Below are 19318 nucleotides of genomic sequence, written 5' to 3' on the forward strand. Positions count from 1 at the left end.
CACATCCAGCAGTCCTTGATATGATATTTGTTGTTTATGTAATGGTTAGAACATATTTGTACAATCGTATTAGTTAAGAATGGGCGGAGTGAGCGATTTTGTTTAAATTTATGTTCAGAATGCATGATCGTGATACTCGCACATGAGTATTATTTAATTCTGATCACAGTAAAGAAATACAGAGATCAGAAATTTGATAAAGCTTGACTTAATAGAACATCAAGTTGTTTTTAAAAGATTATCATTAATTAAATGAAAAAGACACATTATAGATATTTTAGGATAAAACGGGTACAAAGTGTACTAAAATATAAGTACTAAATCACAATGAAAAGATGCAACAATAGTTGACTAATTAACAAAAAATGAAAACTCGTTCTCTCTCAAAAAGGAGGGTTTAACCATTTTAGGCAAATAATAATTATCAGAGATCATACTGCCTCGGGAAATAAAATAATCGTAATTTTAGTTATATTTTACTGTGCACGTGCGTCAATACCGTGTATTTTTAGAGAAAATGATATTTGTACATCAAATTTCTCGAACTTCACGTAAGTAGACAATAGATGTATGGACAATTTTCCTTCAATAACTGCTTTATCCCGACGTCTACGAACACAAAACCAAGGGAATCACAAAAACTGTACAGGCGAAATTGCGTGTTCGTTTCAAATAAATATACAAATGTACATTCAAAGTGGCTTACCGGGTGAAATATCCGCTTCTCCATCACGAAAAACACAAAAACGACGCTATCTTGGAAGTAAATTTCAAAATAATCTCACTTAAATACGGTAAGCTCCCATTTACGCCTGCCCCTGATAAAATGATGTTAGAAAAATGTTAACGGTGAATACGTGATATAAGATAGTAAGTTATAACACTCGTAGATTGCGTGATACTGCTAAAACTGGTGATTTTGATGATAATGAGGATGATTATGATGAATTATGAAACGACGATAATGGAAATGACGACGATTATAATAGTTATGATGGAACTGTCGAAATGAGGATATACAGAGCGCAATCAAATACCGTTTCGATTAACTGTTCACATGTACCACATCAACACACCGTGATGTTGACCAAGAAAGCCAACGCTATTTGGCTTTAAAGTTGGGTTTAAATCATAATGCACCAACAGCGCCATGTGTTTACATAATAGCGGACTTATGCAACACATTCAGAGCTTTGATCTTTTTTCATGCGACTCATAAAATAAGTGGCAAGGGTTTTTACTGGCCCAATACGGTGTGCAGCTCAACCCCAATATAAACGTACTTCCATTTATCACACCGTGCAGGGTCAGTTAAAATGACGGGAAACGAATTTATCTTACCGAGTGTTCTTCACATCCAATCATCAACGTTATAACAAAAAGAAATGTTGCTTTTTATGTCCCCCACTATCGTAGTGGGGGACATATTGTTTTTGCCCTGTCTGTTGGTTGGTTGGTCTGTTGGTTGGTTGGTTGGTTAGTCTGTTGGTTTGCGCCAACTTTAACATTTTGCAATAACTTTTACTATATTGAAGATAGCAACTTCATATTTGGCATGCATGTGTATCTCATGAAGCTGCACATTTTAGTGGTGAAAGGTCAAGGTCAAGGTCATCATTCAGGGTCAGATGTCAAATATATGTGGCCAAAATCGCTCATTTAATGAATTCTTTTGCAATATTGAAGATAGCAACTTTATATTTGGCATGCATGTGTATCTCATGGAGCTGCACATTTTGAGTGGTGAAAGGTAAAGGTCATCCTTCAAGGTCAGAGGTCAAATATATGTGGCCCAAATCGCTTATTTTATGAATACTTTTGCAATATTGAAGATAGCAACTTGATATTTGGCATGCATGTGTATCTCATGGAGCTGCACATTTTGAGTGGTGAAAGGTCAAGGTCAAGGTCATCCTTCAAGGTCAGAGGTCAAATATATGTGGCCCAAATCGCTTATTTTATGAAAACTTTTGCAATATTGAAGATAGCAACTTAATATTTGGCATGCATGTGTATCTCATGGAGCTGCACATTTTGAGTGGTGAAAGGTCAAGGTCAAGGTCATCTTTAGAGGCCAAATATATGGGTCAAAATTGCTCATTTAATGTCACTTCTGCAATATTGAAGCTAGCAATTTTATATTTGAAATGCGTGTGTATCTCAAGGAGCTGCACATTTTGAGTGGTGAAGGGTCAAGGTCAAGGCCATCCTTCAAGGTCAAACGTCATTAGGGGGACATCGTGTTTCACAAACACATCATGTTGTATTATAATAAGTCGGCTTGTTAATATCGTTAAGGTAAGTACTTAAGTTACTGACCTATTATTTAAAGCTACTCATCTAATATTGAAAAATATTCTATCAGCATTTGACTTGGTCAAATCAGCGCATTCTGGCCAGGAGTTATCATGCCAGCAAGAAAGTCACGCAAGTTTGTGAGATCTCCGTAGCGGACAGGGCAGCTCCAGACCATAATGTGAGAACGCATTTATCATTAGACCAATTTTGTCAGGACGTTGGTCATATAAAACGTAGTCATTTTTTGTTCAGATTTTTAATGGCCTTTACATAGTAATTTTATAACAACAAGTCACGCAAAAACAAACTTACTTACCAATTGTCGTTGCATACGCTTATATTGCAAAAAGAACTAACATACGTAAGCATGATATAATAATTTTCGATCACAATGTTTTAACAACGCGAAGTCCGTAGCTCTTACAAACATGAGTGCATGTAATGCTCACAAGTATCAATCTGGTGTATTGAAACAGACGCCACTACTGTAAGAATGCGCTCCCTTCCTTCAACTCCCCACGTAGAAAGGAGAGTACGTTTATCAACGCCAGAAACCGAGTCGTTCTGGTTGGATGGAGTTAAATCGATGAAAGAGATTTCCATTAAGCATATAAACTGTCGGCTAACACTTGAATTTTGTGCATAAACAAACTTAGTACAAAACTTTCAATGTCATCGAAGTAATGAATAAGCTCATACGAACACACCGTGATGTTGACCAAGAAAGCCAACGCTATTTGGCTTTAAAGTTGGGTTTAAATCATAGTGCACCAACAGTGCCATGTGTTAATATAATAGCGGACTTACGCAACACATTCAGAGCTTTGATCTTTTTTCGTGCGACTCATAAAATAAGTGGCAAGGGTTTTTACTGGCCCAATACGGTGTGCAGCTCAACCCCAATATAAACGTACTTCCATTTATCACACCGTGCAGGGTCAGTTAAAATTACGGGCAACGAATTTATCTTACCGAGTGTTCTTCACATCCAATCATCAACGTAATAATAGGAGGAAATGTTGCTTTTTGTATTATAATAAGTCGGCTTGTTAATATCGTTAAGGTCAGTACTTAAGTTACTGACCTATTATTAAAAGCTACTCATCTAATATTGAAAAATATTCTGTCAGCATTTGACTTGGTCAAATCAGCGCATTCTTGCCAGGAGTTATCATGCCAGCAAGAAAGTCACGCAAGTTTGTCTGATCTCCGTAGCGGACAGGGCAGCTCCAGACCATAATGTGAGAACGTATTTATCATTAGACAAATTTTGTCAGGACGTGGGTCATATATAACGTAGTCATTTTTTGTTCAGATTATTAATGGCCTTTACATAGTAATTTTATAACCACAAGTCACGCAAATACAAACTTACTTACCAACTGTCGTTGCGTACGCTTATATTGCAAAAAAGAACTAACATACGTAAGCATGATATAATAATTTTCGATCAAAATGTTTTAACAACAACGCGAAGTCCGTAGCTCTCAAAAACATGAGTGCATGTAATGCTCACAAGTATCAATCTGGTGTATTGAAACAGACGCCACTACTGTAAGAATGCGCTCCCTTCCTTCAACTCCCCACGTAGAAAGGAGAGTACGTTTATCAACGCCAGAAACCGAGTCGTTCTGGTTGGATGGAGTTAAATCGATGAAAGAGATTTCCATTAAGCATATAAACTGTCGGCTAACACTTGAAACAAACAAATTGGGACCGAAAAAAATTTGGGTACGAACAAAAAATTGGGGATGAAAAAAAATTGGGTACGAAAAAAAAATTGGGTACGAAAAAAAATTGGGTACGAAAAATTTTAGGTACGGAAAAAAATTGGGGGAACGGGAAAGTAGTACCTGTGGGGAACCCACACTCGCACATTTTCGGCCCTTTCCGTCAAACATCAGATAAGTTCCTCGAAGGCAATAGTATGAATACACATTTCGGAAGCGGTAATGCGGTCCTAACTACGCGCGTCAAAATGTAAGCGAAATATGTACACAAGTCTGTCAGGAATGATTGAATTAACGAAGAAAATCGTGTATTGATGTAAGTTTTTTGAAGAAATGTGCAGAAAATATATTAAACAAGAGCTTTGTTTGTGAAACACAATGCCCCCTGCTGCGCAGCTTTGAAGCCAAATATTTTACCTTTGACCTTGAAGGATGACCTTGACCTTTCACCATTCAAAATGTGCAGCTCCATGACATACACATGCATGCCGAATATGGAGTTGCTATCTTCAATATTGCAAAATTTGACCTTTGACCTTGACCTTGAAGGATGACCTTGACCTTTCACCAATCAATATGTGCAGCTCTATGAGATACGCATGCACGCCAATATTGAAAAAGTTATGGCCAATGTTGAAGTTTTCGGACAGACAGACAGACGCTTTATATTTGACATTTGACCTTGAAGGATGGCCTTCACCTTCACCTTTCACAACTAAAAATGTGCAGCTCCATGAGAAGCACATGTATGCCAAATATCAAGTTGCTATGTTCAATATTAAAAAAGTTATGGCCATTAAAGTTTTCGGACGGACGGACAGACTGACACACTGACTGACTGACTGACAGTTCAACTGATATAGGCCACCCTACCGGGGGCATAAAAGGCAATGGCGATATTTTTCTCAGCCACATAATTGTTAATAGTTTGATATCACAAAATGAAAGTGAAAGTAGAACTGTCAAAAATGACAACCTGTCAACGTGTTGTTTTTGCTGGCACGAGAGGGCGATTACACTCAATGTGTTCACATTTTGACCATAGGCTTTGTCAATGACCTTTATAGTATGGGTAGCTTTGATATTATTTATTGCTATCATGTAACTGCATGATTGTGTATATGTTTACAATACACAAAGCATAAATAATGATATATATATATACTGATTGAGCTGATAATAATCTGAGAACTATAGCCAGGTCAATTAAGGACTTAAAATACAATTTTGTGTCCTGATTTCATGAAGAAATGATCATGCATGTCCTAGATTTCAAATTCAAGGCCCTGGTGTGACACATTGGTAGCATTACCGTTAAACTGTTACCAGGCTTATGAAATTAGTTTCTATTGAACTATCTAAGGAAATCTAAATCAGGCACTGATTTTTCTTGTTTTAATACAGTCATAGATCAGTTGTGGCCTCTGGGTAATGACCAATTTTTGCTTACTTGTCACACCCTTAAAACTTTCCACACGTCTATAATAGCAAATCTGGATTTAGGTGATCTTCAATGGTACATTTAAACTTTAGCTCTGTTACAAGAGTGCTGGTAAAGTCCAGTCACATATTTAAATCTAGGCCATGTCAAAATCAAAGTGTCAAAGACATATGAAAGATGCGTTCATTAATTATTGTCCAGTTGTTTACTACTGCTGTAAGTTTTTATATAATACGACTGATGAACATCATGTGAGAGAAAATTCACATTATCATTGTATATCAGGTTTAGCAGCCTTTTAGATAACAAAGTATGCTAGTTATCAATGTCGCTTCTGGGGATCAAACCCGTAGGGCTTTTAGGAAGATTCTGAAATTTTCGATCCCTCGAGAGCAACCAAACCAAAAATTAAGTCAAATATTGACGACTCGGTTTTTTGAGTCGGTTCATAAGGGATAATGGAGCTTGATTGGTCATTGTCGGCTCTGGTACTACTTACATGTACCCCGTGTACTCTTAAGTATACTTACATGTACCCTGGGTACTCTAAGTATACTTACATGTACCCCAGGTACGGTAAATAAACGTAATTGTACTCGGTCCATATTAGACTGTACCCGTGTTGTATTCGCGCCCAAAATTCGATGTCGTAAAACGCGCAAGCGATTATCTTAAACACACTTCTCTTCAAAAAACACTGCATCAACATGCTTTTTGAGTATGTGTTCCGATAATATAGAGGCCATTCTACAGAAAATTGACATAAATGTGTATACAATGTATATAATTATTACAAAAAAATAGTCGACAACGACTGATTTAGGGTTAAATTTCCCGGGTACATTTTAGTATATTTACCGTACCCGGGATACATGTAAGTATACTTAAGAGTACCCGGGGTACATGTACGTAGTACCCGAGCCGACAATGAACAATCGAGCGATACTGGAAGGTGCAACATCTCTCACGCCCCCTAGCATCGCCTTTAGCAGTATTCAATTCTCAACAGGAAAGTGCTGGAGTCATTGATCCCGAGGGACAAGAAAAACAATTGATTTATGTTCGAAATAAATAATTTGATTAATGACAATTCTATTATTTGAGCCAGGTCATAGGGAAAGCGCAGTCAAATCAGTATCCAATTAAATTATTTGTTATTGTCAGAAAAACGCTTTTAAGCAAACAGCTTTCAAGCGACTGCAGGCTGATCTAGGTCCAAACTGGCCACAATCGCCTTAATGTCTCTTTTACTGTGACACAGTTCATTTAACTTTAAAATGATAAAAAGTACTAACACTAAGAAAGAGTACAAACCAGTAAAGAGTTTGAAATCAATGTTGAATTTCAGGACAGCTTAGTGATCTGCAAATCCCCGATGAAATGTTGATATCGGGTATCATAGTCATTCAATAAGTAGCAAAATGCTCGAATACAATTTATAAAGCACAATGTTACTTATATTGATAACTAAAACTACCAGTATGCCAGTTTTGCCGTGTCAAGCTGTTACGATCCAGAAAGTCCTTCATTCACATCGAGTATATATCCTTCGAATTCCAACTATTGTTGTCATATGCGGGGATTTAGTGAATAAATAATTCATATATCCTAAATGACAGCTTCTTAATAGCGAAACAAGCCAATTTATGCAGTAAGAAAGTTTTGAATCGAGACTCTCATGGGGGCGGCCATTGTTGAATGTTGAAACACGAACGACAACTCTGCTAGGAGAATGTTATCAATGACGAGCAATCTCCTACGCAGTGGCGAATGCAAAAGGGAAGTAACTGAAAAATCGAGTTATCTCAATCGGACTGGCTCGGTCTTTTACATAAGTCGCCATTGTGAATTTTTTTTTGATGGTTATCATACCTTGGACGATGCTGTTCCAGCATCGTCAAAAACCCGGAGTATCCGACACTTACCGGGGTATTGGCATTTTAAACTCGAGGCAATGAAATTATGGTCTAGGCATAGAGTGCCTTTTGAAGGTTGTAAGTTTGGGTAATTGCGTTGATAAAAAAATAGATTATTATATTTATTCAATCGGACTGGCTCGGTCTTTTACATAAGTCGCCATTGTGATTTTTTTTTTGATGGTTATCATACCTTGGACGATGCTGTTCCATTTCATTTACGATAGGGGTTGAGTTCTCATTGATATGAAAACACTGTAAACGTTTTAATGTGTTTACGACCCCCCCCCCCCACCCTCTCACACATATATTTCATGGGCATAATAAAAACAAAAAATGGTTACAATAAAACAGCATTTTTTTTAAACTAAAATGTCTACATCAAAACAAAAAGTTAACATAGAACACAGATTAAATAATTTGATTCTACTGGGGCTCGAACCTTGGGCCTCTCACATGTGAAGCGAGCGTGTAACCACTCCACTACGGAACCGCTTGAAAAATCACCTTCTAACTAAGATATTAATAAGCTATTAATAGTCGGTTTAAATGTAAACCCGGATGTTTAAACGCTGGATAGTGAGCGGGCTTATAGGTCCATACCAAAGGGTCCATACCACTGGCAAGATACGGGTCAGGCCTGCGGCGTTCTATATGTGGTTCTTAAAAAAAACCTGTAGGGGGACTTGATAGTAATGAGACTGTGGTACTGTGATGGTGCTCCTCATTGATAAGCGGCTGCTTCCTTTATCAAGACTCATTATTACAATTAATAATACGTGTCGCGCTTCAAGCTCTATAGCGCCTTTATTAGTAACTAGGTGGTTGCTAGGATAGTGGAACAAAGAAGTTTTGTTTTTACACAAAACCAGAAAGTTTCACCGGTTCGCGTATTTGCCCAGTCCCTGTGATCTTTTATTATTGCCCAGTTCCTGTGATCAGTTATTAATTAAAAGAATTAGCTTTGCATTATTGGCAATAAATGTTGTAGTAAATGTTATAGGCACAAATAGACACTTCAGTGCGACGCCAATCATGCCCCAAATAATCGTCACGTTACACGTCGACTTGGATAATAAAGCACCATAATAGGCACAATATGGGATCGTAAGAACGCACTTTGCTTTGAAACAGACTTTGGTACTAGACGGGCATTGTTTTCACTGTTTGTTGTAAGTGATAATAAAAAAAGGTAGATTTTTGCGCAGTGGTACATAAACATTTTCAACATCCTCCTTTTTATGAATATCCTAACCCTCTTCACTATCGCCCAGAGGCGTCGGAGCTGGGGCGGCAGGAGCGGCGACCGCCGCCACAATATTTTCGGCAAAATTGAAATTTCGGCAGAGACCTTTTTCTTTCTTTTTTTATTCCAATACCCGCATATTTGAAAATATCTTTACCACGAAGCAAGGTAATCACGATTTCGCGGTTATGACACGTGTATTGTTAATTGTCATCACCCACCCGCGGTAATGTACGTGTCACTTAGCTATGTTGTTAATTGATCGGTCTCTTATATAACGATAATCCCTTAATTCTTGAGTAATTAAACCTGGGAATCTTTAATTGTCGGTACGATCTAGTCATTTGCTTCTTATTATTAATATAAAGAAAAGAATGGCATGAAACAAATGTTCTGATATCACAAAATTAAAGATACCTCAAGGTACCTGAATTAATTGTAATAACTCAAAGTAAGTCGATAATTTTAAAATACTTATTTAATGTGTTTTACGACTTTTTTGTTTCATTTCAATAAGTCTACTCCAAACCTACCAACGATTTTCAAATTTCTAAAACGGAATTTCTTTCAACCCACATGAGCCCTATTGTTGTGTCGCCTGCTACAAAATACAAACTGCGACATATAGAGATCACGTCTCCATCGTCTGTCTGTCTGTCACAACTTTTGTAATATAGAATATGCCTGCAATAGACGTGTATAAGGTAAGGTATCAGTATAAAAACGCACCAGAATGCACCATTTGATGCTAAAATTTGAAAAAAATCCCGGACACCCACCAACAGGATGGGGATACCCCCTCCGCCGCTTTAATGTTAATTTGCTTCCGACGCCCCTGTCGCCATCATCAGCCGCAGAACATCCCCATCATCAACAACAACAGCAACAGAGACTGAAACACCACCACACCATCATGTTTAGTGTTATCAGCATCAAAAACAACACCATACTACAATCAACGCCATTATGTCCATCGGCTTCGTCATCAAGAATGCATCGTCATAATTATCTTAACAATAATAATAATAATTATCATATTAGTATCATGTTATCGCCATTATCTGCATAACACAATAACATATATTTGCTACATGTTCAGCAAGTCTAAAAGGGTCATGTAGTTTGGACTAAGTTATCTTTTAAGCATCCATCGGGTGCTAAACAGTGCACACACATTCTTGAAATTTGCGTTTAGACACGCTCTCAATAAACTCGAATGTGTTGATTTTAATTCGATTAAAAAACGCAGTGATTAAAATTGTTTATGCAATTATGCAATTGCGAACAATAGCAATGCCTTCAGCGCTTTTATTGTTTGCACACGTACAGTATTATACATGTCGTTATCGGCTTTGCCCTAAGAATAACTTTTGTACTATCGTCTACATGTCAGAAGCTAACCTGTCTGCTATAAAGTCACGCAAGGTTTTGTGGTCTCAACAGCGGACAGGGCAACTCCTGGCTAGACTGTAATACAAACTGCCTTACTATATAGCTGTCGTTGAATATGCTCATCATGCTCGAACAACAAACACCATATCTATAAAATCCCGAATAAAAGATCGGAACAACAAGGCGGAGTCCGCAGCTCGTAGGAGAAGTGTATGCAATTCTCACATCTATCAATTCGCTGTTTTGAGACATACGCCACTAAGAATGTGCCGCCTTTCTCCAACTTCTCGCTTAAGGAAGAAATGGGCGTTCGTCAACAACAGAGACTGATTCGTTTTGCTTGAATGATGTTAAATTAGTGAACCAGGGTTCTACTTAACACATTAATTGTCGCTTAACTACTCATAACGCACACAAACACACCGAGTACAAAACTTTCACTCATATCGATGTTACGTAAACATAAAAATATTACTATCAATTTAGCTAACTACCGAAAAAGAATGAATTATTGTACAGTAATACATTTGAAATAGATTTTTATTTTTCAAACGAACGCCACTCAGAATGCGCCCCCTTCCTCCAACTCCCCACTTAGGGAGGAGAGGAACGTTCATCAATGACAGAGGCCGAGTCGCTCTGTTAAGCAACAGCCTCTGCCCGCTTCGCGCTCAGAAGGGGGCGCTCTGTCTCGTCCTCGTGGTATTCGGTCCCGTCAGTTTTACCTGACGTCCTGGCGACACTTACTATAGAAATGATCCCTAAGAGTAAGGTCTTAACATAATGTGAAGAAATAGGGATAATGTATCTATAAGTTATATCAAGCACGTGTGGATAAATTTAAATTTTGCTTTTTGTAGTTTTTTATTATAGTTTTTAATTTAAATATTATATAAATCAATAATCCTTTATAAAAGCATAAATAATTATATTAAGTGTGACCCAGATGTAATTCACAAGATGTTTATAGTGTTGAAATCAGTTGTAAAAAAAATGTTAAATTGTTGAGCGGATAACACGGTGTATTTATAGGGGACACAATTGAAAAATACTGTAGTTTACTAGTTGTCTTTCTTAAGTATTTAATACTTATTAACCGTTACGTCTGTAACATAGTTCGTGGAGAACGCAATAACATAAACGTCCGCTTCTGTTTCCTGATTACTGTATTTAATTTTAACATAACGTTTTCCAATTTTCGTAAAAATATTCTGAACAACAAGCTAAATGCGGCGGCCTATCGACCCCATGACAAACTCAATAACAAATTGTGTGACCGCAATGTCCGACTGTGTGCTTGTTACTGTCTCATTTACCGAAGTCAAAATGCAGATATAAACAATGAAACAGTCGAATGTAACGTGTGCAAATTCTGACGGACCGTGTGCAAAGTCACGTGTCTAACAATTGCAACGTAAATATGACGTATGCAACGGACACAGAACGAATACATACGGAATTGACCGATGTTTTGACGCTAATTGTGATACGTAAATAAAAAAGAACTCATCAAGTATGATAAAAACCCGGAGTTTTCGACACTTACCGGGGTATTGGCGTTTTATACCCGAGGCAATGAAGTAATGGTCTAGGCGTGACTGCCTTTTGAAGATTGTAAGTGGGTAATTGCGTCGATACAAATTTCGATTATTATATTTTTTCAATGATGCCCCAAATAATCGTAACGTTACACGTCAACTTGGATAATAAAGCACCATATAAGGCACAATATGGGATCGTGAGAACGCACTTTGCTTTGAAATTGACTTTGGTATTAGACGGGCATTGTTTTCACTGTTTACTGTAAGTGATAAAAAAATAAAGGTAGATTTTTGCGCAGTGGTACATAAACATTTTCAACATCCTCCTTTTTATGAATATCCCTACCCTCTTCACTATCGCCATCATCAGCCACAGAACATCCCCGGCATCAACAGCAACAGAGACGGAAACAACACCACACCATAATGTTAAGTGTTATCAGCATAAAAAACAACACCATACTACAATCAACGCCATTATGTCCATCGCCTTCGTCATCAAGAATGTATTGTCATAATTATCTTAACAATAATCATATTAGTATCATGTTATCGCCATTATCTGCATAACACAATAACATATATTTGCTACATGTTCAGCAAGTCTAAACGGGTCATGTATTTTGGACTAAGTTATCTTTTAAGCATCCATCGTGTGCTAAAAAGTGCACACACATTCTTGATCTTTGCGTTTAGACACGTTCTAATAAAACTCGAATGTGTTGGTTTTGATTCGATATAAAAACACAGTTATTTAATTTTTTATGAGTGGTGTCAAAACACTGCACACACATTCTTGACATTTGCGTTTAGACACGCTCTCAATAAACTCGAATATGTTGATTTTAATTCGATTAAAAAAACGCAATGACTACGTTTGTTACTCTAATTATGCAATTGCGAACGATTGCAATGCTTTCAGCGCATTTATTGTTTGCACAACGTAAAGTATTATACATGTCGTTATCGGCTTTGCCCTAAGAATAACTTTTGTACTATCGTCTACATGTCAGAAGCTAACCTGTCTGCTATAAAGTCACGCATGGTTTTGTGGCCTCAACAGCGGACAGGGCAGCTCTTGGCTAGACTATAATACAAACTGCCTTACTATATAGCTGTCGTTGAATACGCTCATCGTGCTCGAACAAAAAAACAGATATATGAAAGTATTATCTATAAAATCCCAAATAAAAGATCGGAACAGCAAGGCGGAGTCCGCAGCTCGTACAAGAAGGAGTGCATGCAATTCTCAAATCAATCGATGTTTTAAAACATACGCCATCTCGCTTAAGGAAGAAATGGGCGTTCGTCAACAACAGAGACTAATTCGTTTTGCTTGAATGGTGTTAAATCAGTGAACCAGGGTTCTAATTAACACATAAATTGTCGCTTAACTACTAATAACGCACACAAACACACCGAGTACAAAACTTTTACTCATATCGATGTTACGTAAACATAAAAATATTACTATCAATTTAGCTAACTACCGAAAAAGAATGAATTATTGTACAGTAATACATTTGAAATAGATTTTTATTTTTCAAACGAACGCCACTCAGAATGCGCCCCCTTCCTCCAACTCCCCACTTAGGGAGGAGAGGAACGTTCATCAATGACAGAGGCCGAGTCGCTCTGCTTAGCAACAGCCTCTGCCCGCTTCGCGCTCAGAAGGGGGCGCTCTGTCTCGTCCTCGTGGTATTCGGTCCCGTCAGTTTTACCTGACGTCCTGGCGACACTTACTATAGAAATGATCCCTAAGAGTAAGGTCTTAACCATTAAATAATGTTATAGTGATTATGTATCTATAAGTTATATCAAGCGCGTGTGGATAATTTTCCATTTCGGGCTTAAATTGAGAGTTTTGTTTCATAGCTTTTAATTCAAATATGACATGAAACAACAATCCTTTATTGAGACATAACTAATTCTATTTAGTTTATTGCATATGTATGTAGCACAATGTGTATAAAAGGTGGAACTCGTTTTAAAAATACAGATTACACTGTACAGCGGATAACGAAGTATGCCTATAAGGGAAACAATTTAAAAGTACTGGAGCTTACGAGTTGTCTTTCAAAAGTGTTGAATAAATAATAATCTTTATGTCGAATGTGCTAATACCGGTAATACATGATATTAGACAGAAAATGTGATTGTGATATTTACATCACACAAACATCGTCTTGAGAGTTGGTTAGAACAGCAAAATCTTACCAATGAAACTAGTGTTCATATAGAAAATTATAATTTTAGTTACTTGCGTTTATACAACGAGTTGTAAGAAGGTTCACATGGTGAGGCTTGTCGAGCAATTAATTTAAGAAATCATCATCATCATCATCATCATCATCATCATCATCATCATCATCATCATCATCAATCATCATCATTATTATCATCATCAAACCCGGTATGCTCGCTGGTCGGCTATTCTCGCGGCATATCGTTTATGGCCCCTGGCTTTTGTCTACAAACAAACCTGTACGACCTACTTGTTAAATCTGCATGAAATTATAAGCATCTCTCGCTGCCAATATCAATATATTCTTGGTAATTTAACGTCTTAAGAGGATTTTAAGCATAATTCGAAGCGCAAAACTACAAAAAAATCCGCATTGAAATGAAAGAGTTGACAGTGTGTTCGTGAAACTGTCATATTTATTTATGTTTGCGTATTAAATTCCAATTATTTTAAATGATATAAATTACATAAACTTTAACTTAATTGATTGTTTCTTTTGATGGTATTTGAGACATTCGTTTATTCATGTTTGATTTAATTTTAGTGCTATCGAGCCTATTTACCGCGGAAATACGAGACGTAATAATACATAAGAATGACTACGGAATACCGTTACTGCCATCGTGGTTATACATTAAAATCCAGATAGAGGGCGACAATTCGATAGGGCGATAGTACGATGGCAACAATACGATAATACGATGACGACAGTACGATAACGCGATAATACGATGGCGACAATTCCATAAAACGGTGACGACAGTACGTGCGACAATACGATGGCGACATTGCGATAGTACTATGGCGACAATGCGATAGTGAGAAAATACGATGACGACAGTGCGACATTACGAATGCGACAGTGCGATAGTACGATGGCGACAATGCGACAATACGATAACGACAGTACGATAACGCGATAGTACCATATGGCGACAATGCGATAACACGATGCCGACAGTGTGACAATACGATGGCGACAGTACGATAACGCGATAGTACGATGGCGACAATGGGATGATACGTTGGGGACAGTACGAAATGACTATCGCATTGTCGCCATTGTACTATCGCACTGTCGCCATCGTATTGTCCCACTGTCGCATTGTCGTCATCGTACTTTCGCGTTGTCGCATTGTCGCCATCATACTATCGCATTGTCGCCATCGTACTATCGCATTGTCGGCATCGTACTATCGCATTGTCGCCATCGTACTATCGCATTGTCGCCATCGTACTATCGCATTGTCGCCCTCTGGATTATAATGTGTAACCACGATGGCATTAACGGTATTCCGTAACGGACAGTGGTGTTAAATTGTTGATGTTGTTACTAAAGTATCGAGGGGTGAAAGCGAAACAGCTCTAAGTGCATTTTTCAAAATTTTACAGGAGAAGGTTAAAACTGTATCATATTAACAATAACAACAAAAAAGGCTTTATATTTTCAAGTTTGATAGAGAATGTTCTGTTCTAATCACATTTTAATAATCATTTTTGAATTTTCACAAACAAAAAAGTTAATTAAAAAAATGTCACTTAGACCCTTTTCGCACTGAAATTTCACATTTTTTGTACTTGGCGTTAAGAGCGAAACAATTCTACGTGATGTTTAACCTAACATAAATAATCAGTTTACAGAATTTATTTTTATATAAAATACTTTTTCTAAATTGAAAATAATAATATTGCTAAAATGGCACTTAGAACCATTTCGGACTGAAAAAAACACACTTTTTTCAACTTATTTGTTCAGAGCGAAAAATTTCTAAGCGACATTTAGTGACTTAAAAAGTATTAAAAATTCTCCCTTAATGGCATATATTTGAAATTGATTAATATTAAAAAAATTATAAAGGTATTTTTTAAATATATTTTGAAAAAATGTTACTTATAACCATTTTTAAACTAAACAGATAGCATAAATATATTGTTCTTATACTATTTAATAATGCTTAACAATTCTTTATGTCAATTGATGTTATTTTATTCTTAAAAAATACTTTTTGCAGTTGTTTTTTGTTTAAACATTGGAGATGTACAAAAGTATTCTTTTAAATGTCTCAAAAACAGAATGATTTTTTTTTAACTGAATTTACAAAAAAGAATTAATAATAATGATTTGTTGTTGTGAGTGTTTCCAGCAATCAGTAACAAGTTAGAAAAGGTGCATTTGAGAAACTTACTTGTTTTTCATTCTTAATTTAAGGTGTAGTTTTCAATTATTTATGCAACATTCTACATGTATCATTACTTGTGAAATTAATTTATGCTTTGGCAGATATTTGGCGTAATTTGTAGGCTTAAGCCATGTCATTATACAACAAAATTTATACCAAAGTAATTAACAATTGAATATATTTAATGATTTAACATCATAAATATTAGTTTAGTACATTCTTACTTTTACTTAAAGTGAATGTGGTATGTCTTGACCTTTTTATACAAAGTACACGCTCAAAAGTCAAGCACTAAACAACAACATCCACCATCAGACTTTTTCCACTGAGCACTAGTATAAGTATGGTGGTGTATGTCGGATGAACCTTAAAACACATAGTTAATTGAGAAGGGGCTTTTCCACTGGGATAACGGATCTGTTATTAGGCAATTATTACAAGATTTTCAAATTTTCATAATTGGTATACATTTACATCATTCAGCTGTTTTATTTCTTCTCTGCAGAATTGTTACAAATTGAAACCCTCTGATGGACAACCATTGGCACAGATATTACATCACTCCTGAATGGTTACTTACTGTGAAACATCCACTGGTACAGGTACAAAGCAAATCACATCATCCCTGAATGGTAACTTACTGTTTAACATCCACTGCCACATATACCAAGCAAATCACATTGCTCATGAATGGTTACTTACTGTTAAACAACCACTGGCACAGGTACAAAGCAAATCACATCATCCCTGATCGGTAACTTACTGTTTAACATCCACTACCACATATACCAAGCAAATCACATTGCTCATGAAAGGTTACTTACTGTTAAACAACCACTGGTACAGGTACAAAGCAAATCACATCATCCCTCAATGGTAACTTACTGTTTAACATCCACTGCCACATATACCAAGCAAATCACATTGCTCATGAATGGTTACTTACTGTTAAACAACCACTGGCACAGGTACCAAGCAAATCACATCATCCCTGAATGGTAACTTACTGTAAAACAACCACTGGTACAGGTACCAAGCAAATCACATTGCTCATGAATGGTTACTAACTGATTAACATTAACTGGCACAGATACCATGCAAATCACATCACTCCCGAATGGTTATTTATTGTTTAACATCCACTTGCACAAATACTATGCAAATCACATCACTACTTAATGGAAACTAACTAATTATCAATCGCCGACGCAGATACCAAGCAAATCACATCACTCCAGAATGGACATTAACTGATTAACATCCACTGGCACAGAGACTAAGCAAATCAAACCACAACAGAGTTGAAACTCACTTATTAAGAACCACTGACACAGATTCCAACCAAATCACATCACTCTTGAAAGAAAGCTAACTGATCTACATCCATAAGCACACTTACAAACCAAATCACATCACACCAGAAAGGTTGCCCACTGATTAACGGTTTATTTCTGAGTTTCATACAAACTCAGAAAAGTAATTAGTTGACCAACTAATTCACATCTCACCTCAGAAACCAATTAGTGTTGGTTAATTAATACAGACTGTACCACAATATCAACCAAATTGATGTCGTGTTTTTTTAATATCTATTTATCCTAAATGTCATATTTAACTTTCTATGATAGTGTATACAACAAACTAGGTGTATTAGGTAATTACGAGAGGAGAATACAAAGATTTAAGGTATCAGCAATTTAACAATTTAAATACACAACTTTACTTTTAAATTATGATCACCTTAATTCTTTTATTGTTTTAGTTTTCTAAAACATCATAGCAAGATATTTTACATTGATAAATTAGGTAGAGCTAAAAAAAGGCTCACATCTCTCTGAAATTCATTTCAAAAACTAAACTAGCTTTTCTGCAATTACGTAACTTTCCATTTTTTCAATAAGCTTTATAGTTAAAAAAATAGGTAGCAGGCTCTTTCGGCCCCAAGCTCTTTCGGCCCAGACCGAAATTTCAGGCTTTTTCGGCCCCAAGCTTTTTCGGCCCCAAATCGACCAGGCTTATTCGGCCCTACATTTTATTACACGGTGTCACCTATTTGAAGCGGGTGTATGATTGAATTATGGTGTGTATAGTAAATGTTTATTTATGCGTATGGATAATTTGAGACATTTGAAAATCGTTTTTAAATGTATGCACGCTTAAAATCATTTATGATCTAAAGGGGTCCCGCTTTTTGATGATCTAAGACGGGTCCCGTTTTATATTACAACAGAATCTCCACGGAAGACGCGTACAAAGTTAAACAATTGTCGTTTCACGTAAGCACAAATTAGCAGCAACCAATTATGTATTTATTTTAACATTTATAGTAGATAATATAGATAATACACTATTTTTAGAGTCATATTTTGTCACAATATATTTAGTTACCGTTTATGGACGTGTTCGTTCAAATGTTAATACATGTAATGTGACAAACTTTAATCGTCGACTGAAATTTTAGAATTCCTTTCTTTTCAAAAGTATATGACTAATATACAAATAAAGTCACATATTCATTTTGTTATTCGATTGGTAATTTATTTCTTAATAAATTATATTGGATAATGAAATTGATACTCGCCTTTATTTTTTGTTTTTAAACTGTACCGTCATATAAATTTTTTAATTAATTATTAATTTTATTGTCATGGTTATCATTTGCATTTTTTTTAAATTTATTTTATTGTCAGTTCATTGTCAGTTCAAAGTTTACTAATTTATCAACTTAAATCTACATTTTGTGTTACCTTTTAACCCGAATACACACCACACATGTATTTAACATCCTGATAAAAATCATAAAACCGGGCATAGGTGCGAGTGTGCTAGACAATGGCTTCATTCGATAATGATTGACGGGGTCGGAGTAATTAAAGAAAACAACATCTGTTTAATGCATTAACGATGTGTGATCATCGTCAAGTTAGTTATTAATCAATTAGGTTATGTTGTAAATTCATGACGAATTTTGCAAACACTTTGTAGGCATATCCGCGACAGAATATTTTAGTGCAAAGAGGGGGGTGGGGATATTGTTCTTACCTTCATCTGCAATGACTGCCGCAACCGTCCTACAACGCCTGACATTCAGTCTGTCTGTATATTGTATGTTCACTAAATATTGTTTGTAAGTACCTTAAAATGTACGTAATTTTATTTTATTGTGTTACTAAAGCGAGTTACAAATTATATTGCATTGTCTTATTAGTGTTTTGTTTTTAAGGGTGGCACCGTCGGTTGAGTTTGAAGGCAGCCGACCACAAGTGCTCCTTCTATGTCTTGGTACCTCTGCTGCGGCGCGAGGCCGAGTACCTGCCAGTGCAGGCCCA

General features: G+C 36.4%; 2 non-coding genes across 2 annotated transcripts; both read right to left on the reverse strand.

Annotated features, from left to right (window-relative positions):
* Positions 1-10580: 10580 nt before the first annotated feature.
* Positions 10581-10800, reverse strand: LOC127870513 (small nucleolar RNA U3). Its single transcript, XR_008044860.1, has one exon. It is a non-coding gene; the product is annotated as a small nucleolar RNA U3 (small nucleolar RNA).
* A 2317-nt stretch (positions 10801-13117) lies between these two features.
* LOC127870517 (small nucleolar RNA U3) lies at positions 13118-13337 on the reverse strand. Its single transcript, XR_008044864.1, has one exon. It is a non-coding gene; the product is annotated as a small nucleolar RNA U3 (small nucleolar RNA).
* Positions 13338-19318: the final 5981 nt, after the last annotated feature.

This window comes from Dreissena polymorpha, chromosome 2 (genome assembly GCF_020536995.1).
Source record: "Dreissena polymorpha isolate Duluth1 chromosome 2, UMN_Dpol_1.0, whole genome shotgun sequence".
Taxonomy (NCBI): Eukaryota; Metazoa; Mollusca; class Bivalvia; order Myida; family Dreissenidae; genus Dreissena; species Dreissena polymorpha.